The 9,070-nt window shown below is 40.9% G+C and overlaps 1 pseudogene; it reads left to right on the top strand.

Moving 5' to 3' along the window:
• The first annotated feature begins 3,239 nt into the window (after positions 1-3,239).
• LOC114635833 lies at positions 3,240-8,971 on the top strand (annotated as a pseudogene).
• The last annotated feature ends 99 nt before the right edge of the window (positions 8,972-9,070 follow it).

Genomic DNA, 9,070 nt, shown 5'->3' on the forward strand with positions numbered 1-9,070 from the left:
AAAAGGAAATTATGGGAAGTAGTAGTCATTGAACACCAACAGTACCATAAGAAAAGGAGACACAAAGAGAAGCAAAACTGTACTGGCTGATTTTGTGTGTCAACTTGACCCAAGCTGGAGTTATCACAGAGAAAGAAGCCTCCCTTGAGGAAATGCTTCCATGAGAACCAGCTGTAAGGCATTTTCTCAATTAGTGAGCAATGGAGGAGTACCCAGTCCATTGTGGGCGGTACCATCCTAGGTAGGCTTGGGTTCTCCAAAAAAAGCAAGCTGAGCAAGCCTGAGTAAACAATCCAGTAAGTAACATCCCTCCATGGCTCTGAATCAGCTCCTACTTCCAGACCTGCTTGAATTCCAGTCCTGACTTCCTTTGATAATGAACAGCAATGTAGCAGTGGAAGCTGACTAAACTGTTTCCTTTCCAACTTGCTTTTTGGTCATGATGTTTTGTGCAGGAATAGGAACTCTGACTAAGACAAAGACACAAGATGAGGTCACAAGTGCTGGGAGACTATGGCAAAACTTCTCTGTGTCTGTAAGCTATTAAGATGGCATTTTGATGGTTTCATAGGTTCTTAAGTCTTTTAATAGCTTTCACCTTTAAGTATTGACTTCAAGGTACATCAAAGGCCATAGAACTTCATAATATAGAATCCCTACATCTAATTTGTACATCTGGTGTACAACTTAGAAAATAATTTTTATATTTCAGGTTCAATTTAGGCACGCTAGTTTCTCAGGGAGGCCAAACATGTTACATTGGAGTATAAGAAGAAGAGAAGCCCCTGTGCCAAAAACCCTTGGATTGGCAGGAATTGATACCAGTTTAAGCCAAATAAGTCTATGGAAATATTGAAATGTGGTCATGCAGAAATTCTAAGACAAGATTGAAAATCAAGGTACTAATGAATTTTGTCCTCTCATTTCTACTTGGAGTTAGATTGAGCCTGGTTGTCAGGGATGACTTCCCAACTCTGTGAGAGATAATGGAATCCCTTAGTCTTGTCTATAATACATGAACAGAAAACACATTAGTATTTGGATAGGGGGCATGTAGTATTGGATAGGTAATGATAAATATACAAGGGCCAGTAGTAAGGGCTTCCTGATACCCACATATTGAACACATGAACACGAAAATTGTCCTAGTCCCTTATCCTCTAATAAAATCAACACAAAACCCAAAAACAACATGAAAATGAATGGATTTCATTTTTAAGGATTTAGTTCACCAGGAAGGAAAATCAGTACATAATCTTAAGATAGAAAGCCAAAGGTAGGAACAAAATGTGAAATTTCCAATTTTCAAATTTTTCCATGAATTCATGGAAAAAAGAGTAGGCAAAGTAACACTGCTTAATGGCTTGTTTCTGTGGTTATGCAGCGTGTATACTTATAATATCTAAGAATTCATGCTGATGGGATCCACTGTCCATGTTTGGGTGGTTCCTCCCACATCAATCATAAATCAACAGAATGTCCCATACAACCTTCACTACAGACCTAAGGCAGACATTTTCCAACTGAAGTTCCTTATGCATTAATGACCCTGGCTTGAATTATGTTGATAAAGTTCTAACCTCCACAAAAGTACACAAGTTGATACACACATTAAAACATGACCCATTAAATGAATATCTACCTTGCACAAGACAGAAGTTAGTAAATGAGTTAACAAAAACAAGACCAGGGAACTATCTCTCAAGTAGAAGAAATTTATAAATAATGTGCAGCTTCACCATGAACTCCTTCCCGTTGTAAAAGATATTTCTCTTAACGTCATCCTTCTACAGAGTTTTATGGGGAAGAACAAACCAAAAGCCAAGTACCATGAGATTAGAGTATATTACAAAAACAATATCTCGGTACCTAGACACAAAACTACTTGAGTGAGGAGTCCCATACCCAGATCCCCCAATATAGTGTGAGAAATGTGCATTTATTCTGGTAACTTTTTTCCAATGTTTATAAAGACAATGAAAATATCAGACAAGCCAAAATAGAAATACTGAGCAGAATTCCTGAAAAAGTCTTGTTACAAATAGGAGTAACAGAGAACTCTTAGAGATGAGTACCTATTAGAACTTGCACATAATGGCTGTCTCCCTAATATGAAGACGTGTATCCACCACTGCCACTAACATTACAAAGACTGTGAGTAATGAAATAAGAGGCACAAAATGTGAGGTCCCGAATACCAATGAGGTAGACAGGCATTTTATAGTTGTTGAATAAAAATGTTGTTTCAAGCTCTCTACATCCTTTTTCTGGTGGTATATATTACAAATGGAGAAAAGCACTACAAATTCTTATTCTCCATGATCATCAACATCTCAAGGCACAGGGTTTTCATGGTCATACCTGTCCTCGGCTCCACTTCCAGTCATCACTTAGGAGTCTCTAGTTTATTTATTATCTCATCAACATAATCCTCAAGCCTGTTTGCATTGTATCACTTTGTGACATGTTATGAAGAGCTGACATTGTATCTCACACCAATACAACAAAATATTTAGGAGCTTGGGTTAGAATGTGCTACAAGCTGAAGAGAAAGAAAAAGAGACATATAAAAGTACACAGAGACATACAGAAATCAGTGGATACAAAAACTAGTCTCCAAAAATTGTATCCATGGGTGGGCAGAAAAGTCTGAGTCCAGTGAGAAAGGATGTGAATCTGTCCTTATGGTCTCTTTCACATAACCACATAGAATCACATGTACTGAGTGTTCTAGAGGGCTTACCTAGGAGATATATTTTTTATATGAGTGATAAGATTGAGATTGACTCTTCTGAAGCCAAACAAAGAATTTTAAGTAATTTAAGAAGTATTTCTGATAACAAGAGGCCCAGTTAAATCCTAGACTATCTCCTGCAATTACAGACCTACACAAACTAATGAAGGTTATGGTACCTTTTCTGCCTGCATTGTATGAATGTGGACTCACATGCTGTAAACATCCCAGTGTTTGCATCCAAGGCCTGAATCATGGGAATCAATTAATTTTCTGCTTATCTGGACTTGGAAATCCAGACAGAACCAGGAAAAATGCGACATGAAACAACAGTTCCATTTCCTCTAAAAAGCACAAGGAAAGTTTCAGTCACCTAAGGAAAAAATGGAAACCTTGCTGAGTGCTTGATTTTATCCTCTCAGGAACCTCCCCCAATGCAAAGCAGCCCTCAGCTCAGGCTGAAAGCCCAGGCCTAGCTGAGAAGCCCCATCCTCTGCTCACTAGAGCCTCCATCAGAGCATGTCGGTCCTGGTGCTGCTCCTCTGCCTGTTCACCTTTCCAAGCTGTAAGTGTTTCAGAGTTTCAGGAGAAGGACTAAATAATGACATCTGTGGAATGTATGACTGATGCTGATGTTGCTTTTCCCAGGTGTCCTGTCCCAGGTGCAGCTGAAGGAGTCAGGTCCTGACCTGGTGAGGCCCTCACAGACCTTGTCCCTCACATGCACTGTCTCAGGTTTCTCATTAACTGGCTATGGTGTACACTGGGTTCGCCAGCCCCCAGGAAAGGGTCTGGAATGGATGGGAGCAATATGGTATAATGGGAACACAGATTATAATTCAGCTCTCAACTCCAGACTGAGCATCACCAGGGACACCTCCAAGAGCCAAGTTTTCTTAAAAATGAACAATATGGGAACTGAAGACACAGCCACCTACTACTGTGCCAGAGACACAGTGAAGGAAGTCTAGTATGAACCTACACAAAAACCTTCCTACAAGGATCCTCAGGACCAGCAGGGGGCGGTGACAACCAACAAGAACTTCCCAGGCTCACTTCAGAATCTAAGAAATTCTGGCCTATGCTGTATGAGCATGTTTTTAATGTTAAAGATGTGGACTTCTTATGTCCTACTGTCTCATAATTCAACTCATACTTTGTGTTTTGATTAAATTAAGTTTCCACAGATAAAAGAAAGGTGAATATCAAAACTGGTGCCACCCTCCATCTACCATGGACAATCCAAGTGTCTCATAGGCTATGGAGGATTAGGGAACACCTTTACAATTCCTCAGTACCCTTCAACAATAGGGATTCTACAAAGCATTATCAATGGACTATCTAATACTGTTTATTTCTTATGCTGCTAATATTTCATCAGGATTACCAAACGTCCAACCACAAACTATCAGGAGCTTTCCACTTGTCCAACAATGAAAGGAGACCAGTATAACAGCCTTGCATATTCAACTGCCAGAGAATCTCCACTAAGACATAATCCAAAGCATCAACTGCCACTTCCTCTGTATTGCATGTGTCTTCCCCCAGCCCTCACTGTCATCACTCCCTATTGTTATATTTTCTGCAGGGCAGGTATCTTCCCGTACCCTATCTGGACAAAAGGTCCAAATCGTGACTTTGACCTTCATCCTCTCCCCTGTCCACTTGAGAATTCCCAAATTCATCCATCAAGACATATATTACCCTGAACTACTTCTCCTTCATATCTCGTTCAAATGCTAGCTGCCTGACATAAGTCCTACCTATCCTTAGGTGGCTAGGAGCCTCATGGAGTGACCTCACTAATCCTTACTGTTTCCTTGGTAACTCCACCTAACCCTGAGCAACATGGACCTCAGCAGGTACTTTGTGCCTCTTCTACCAAACTCTCTCTTCTCTCTTCTCTCTCTCTCTCTCTCTCTCTCTCTCTCTCTCTCTCTCTCTCTCTCTTTCTTCAAGTATGTGCTGGTGACATGCATGTTGTATTATTAGTACACTACAGTGCAAGTTGCAAACAAGTGTGATAAGACCCCAGCGGTATTCATTACAAATTTGTCCAATTTTATCACATATTGCAGGGTCTCCAGTAAGTGTATGCACTTCTTACCAGGCCAAGTTTCTTGATATAGCCAATGTGGAACAAATCTGTGAGGTAAATTCATAAGCAGCCACTATACTGAAGTTGTTTATAAGCTGAAGGAGTTCTCTGGTAGAATTTGGGGATCACTTATGTCTGTTATCATATTATCCACAAACAGTGATAACAGTCTATTCTTTACAAATTTTTATCCCTATGATCTACTTTTCTTGTCTCTTTCAGTTTATAGGGGACCTTCATGAACACCAAGCCTCGGGTCTGCCACATATGTGAAGGGGGCTTAGGTACAGCCCATGTATGCTCTTCAATTGCTGGCTCACTCTAGTAGTCTGAAGCATACAGTATAGTTGACTACAAAGCTTTTTATGGCTTTATTTTTATTTTGTTTGATTGTTTGTTTTTGGAGCCCAGGCCTCCTATGTGTCTCTTAATCCTTCCCCAACTCTTCTCTAAGTCTCACTGAGCTCAGTCTAATGCTTGACAGCTTCTACGACTTTTTCAGTAGCTGCACTGTGGAATGCTGCACTCTACCTATTGTAGGAGAGTTAAACTAGGCTCCTGTTTGCAAGCATAACAAAATGTCAATATTTGTACTTGCCTATTGGAATGGGTCTCAGTTTAGGCCAGTTATAGGTTATGCATTCCCTCATTTTCTGCTCCATCTTTGTCCTTTGAATCCTGGCTGCATCTGAATATCACACTCAGTGTTTCATTGTACACATACAGTGTTTAGGAATTCATGATGTGTCCACATATTTATTCAAATTTCTGTTTTCTGTATGACATTCATTTGTGTGTTTATTACAGTGTTTCTATATCTGCAGATGTGTGTCTATGTGTGTGTGTGTGTGTATACATAAGATGCCTTTCTCTATTAATCATCATTATACTTTAGACATGTTCTCTCACTTGAAAATATCATTAAAATATTTCTTAGTTCAACTGTTTGGCCAGTGAACTCCAGTGATTATATTCCTAGTGATCATGCTACCCCTATTTCCCAGAGATGGGATTTCTAGTGGGATTTCTTTTTTTTCCCATGGAGATCAAAGCTCAGAGGTTGGATCTCACTCAAAATTATCTGCATAGCAAAAATTTTAACCACACAGCATCATCTCCACAGTCATATTATAGATAAAATGTTAAAAGCAGCATGTACCCAGAAATTAACAAAACACATGTCATTGTACATGGTAAATCTAATTCAATTTGGGAAGTGTATCAGATCCAGAAGCAAAGTATCCTGAAGACTTGGAGACCCTGGACTCAGGGAAGAAACTCAGTTAGGTTCCCTTGTTAGAGCACTGTGTGGGAATCAAGTTATAGCCAGCAAGGAAATCAGGCAGGGTCAGTGACCCAGTAATACAAATGACCTTCATGCTTGCCAACCTTCTCACACAATACATACACCTCACACATCAGACGCAGCACTGCCCAAGATGTAGTCACAGAGCACAGGTCACCCTGGTCTTCTGTGAGTTCTGAAAAAAATTTACAGATAAGGCTGGTAATGGATATGGTAATGATAATGGACTGAACCTCTGAACCTGTAAGCCAGCCCCTTTTAAATGTTGTCCTTACAAGAGTTGCCTTTGTAATAGTGTCTATTCACAGCAGTAAAACCCTAAGACAATATCCATGGGAGTACTCCCCTTCTCTGATGAGAATGGAAGGAGGTGACTGGAAGGGTTGATATAAGAGGGTGGGACTGGGAGGAGAGGAAGCAGGGACAGCTTTCATCTGGATTAAAGTAAATCAACTAATCAAATAATTAATTAAAATATAAAAATATTACTACCAATTAACATATCCCATTAAATGGACAGTAGACAAGATTTAATGACTAAACATTCAGTTAAGAATAAATATCTACATCTCAAACCAAAGATAATTTTAAGCTATATGTAGCTTCACCATGAACTCCTTCCTTTATAAAAGAGAAGCCTCCTGGTTACTTCCTTCTACAGATTTTCTTGAGAGAGGAAAATTCAAGTAGCGTAAGATTACAATACACTACAAAATCTCTACATAAGCCGAGATAAAACTACCTGAGTAAGGGGTCTCATATCACATTTGCCAATACCTTGTGAGGAATGAAAAAAGGTGACTTTGATGTCTTATACCTGCTATGAGAATGGCCTTCTGCCCAAATATAACTCTAGGGAATGGTATAGCAAGTAAAAGTGTAAATAAAGGATTCTCTCTGCCCATGAAAACCATCCCTGCCATGACCCTGCATCTCTGACTGAGCAGCCCAGCCCTGGACTCTTAGTTCCTCCCGTTCAGTGATCGGCACTGAACACAGACAATTCAGTATGAACTTTGGACTCAGCTTGTTTTTCTTTGTTCTTGTTTTAAAGGGTAATTTATAGAGATGAGATTCTGTCTGTTCTGTGCACATGAGAAGTAGAAAAATGTTTTGGTTTGTTTGTTTGTTTGTTTGTTTGTTTGGATTTGGTTTTCTAGTGACAGTTTTCTGACCAGCATACTCTGTTTCCAATTGTCCAGTGTAAGTGCAAGTGTCCAGTGTTGGGGGAGTCTGGGGGAGTCTTATGCAGCCTGAAAGGTCCCTGAAACTATTTGGTGCATCCTCTGGATTCACTCTCAGTGACTACTGGATGGCCTGGGTCTGCCAGTCTCCAAAGAATTCAAGGGATTGAACTGAGTCATATTCATTAACTGGGATAGTAGTAGCACCTACTTTTCAGACATAGTGAAGGGCTGATTCATCATCTTCAGTGACAGGGCCAAAAACACCTGTACCGGCAAATGTGTAGTCTGAAGTCTGAGGAGGCCATAGTTTACTGGGCAAGAGACCCAATGACTGAATATTACTCTGAGCTCAAACACAAAATTCCTGCTCCTGAGGGGCTCTCAAGACCAACAGTGCGCAGGGAGAACAGGAGAGCACACAGAACTCTAAGGTTCTGTAGCCTGTTTTGAAAGGTTTGGCTGCTATGTTTCCTAGGAAAGAAGCCCAAGGTCCCATGCCTGGGAGCTGAGAATTGTAGGTGGCATCATGGGAAAGTGAAGAGCTTTCCTAAGGATGACCCTTTCAAGACTTTTAACCTCACAGCATTTTTAGGGTACAAGGCTGGCATGACAACGTCGTCCCGGAAGATGACAGGCCAGGATCTAAGATGAACAAGAAAGAAGTCATGGAGGCTATGACCATTGTGGAAACCCCATTTATGGTGGTTTTTGGCATTGCAGGACATGTAGAAACCCCATAAGGTTTCCGGAACTTCAAGGCTGTGCTTGCTGAGGAATGTAAAGGCAATACTATAGGAACAGGCACAAATCTAAGAAAGATTTTTTTTTACCCAGTACTGTACGAAATGACAGGATGACACAGACAAAAAACTGAAGAAGGACTTCAACAACATGAAGAAATATGGCCAGGTCATCCACATAATTCCCCACTTTCAGATGTGTCTCCTTCCAATGCGCCAGAAGAAGGTACACTTGATGGAGATCCAGGTGAATAGGGCACTGTGGCTGAGAAGCTAGACTGGGCCCGAGAGATGCTGGAGCAGCAGGTGCCTGTGAATCAAGTGTTTGGGCAGGATGAGATGATTGACATCATCAAGGTAACAAAAGGAAAAGGGTACAAAGGGGTGACCAGAATTGGCAAAACAAAGAAACTGCCCCAGAAGACTCATCGAGGTCTGCGCAAAGTTGCCTGTATTGGGGCCTGGCACCCTGCATGAGTAGCCTTCTCTGTGGCTGGAGATGGACAAAAAGACTACCATCACAGAACAGAGATTTACAAGAAGATTTACAAGATTGGTCAAGGCCACCTCATCAAGGATGGTAAACTGATCAAGAACAATGCATCTACTGACTAGGACCTGTCTGACAAGAGCATCAACTCACTGGGTGGCTTTGTCCCTTATGGGGAGCTAACTAATGACTTCATCGGGCTCAAAAGCTGTGTGAGGGGAACCAAGAAGCACGTGCTTACCCGTTGTAAATCCTTGCTGGTCCAGACCAAACTTCAGGCTCTTAGGAAGATTGGCCTGAAGTTCATTAACACCACCTCCAAGTTTGGCCATGGTTGTTTCCAGACCACGGAGGAGAAGAAAGCATTCATGGGACCACTCAAGAAAGATTGCATTGCCAAGGAGGAAGGTGCTTGATTCCAGGATCACACTGCACAGCTGGTGGGGGCTTATCAAAATGTTTCCAGTTAAGAAAGAAAGAAAGAAAGAAAGAAAGAAAGAAAGAAAGAAAGAAAG

The sequence above is a fragment of the Grammomys surdaster genome, unplaced genomic scaffold (genome assembly GCF_004785775.1).
Source record: "Grammomys surdaster isolate TR1022 unplaced genomic scaffold, NIH_TR_1.0 118313, whole genome shotgun sequence".
In the NCBI taxonomy this organism is placed as follows: Eukaryota; Metazoa; Chordata; class Mammalia; order Rodentia; family Muridae; genus Grammomys; species Grammomys surdaster.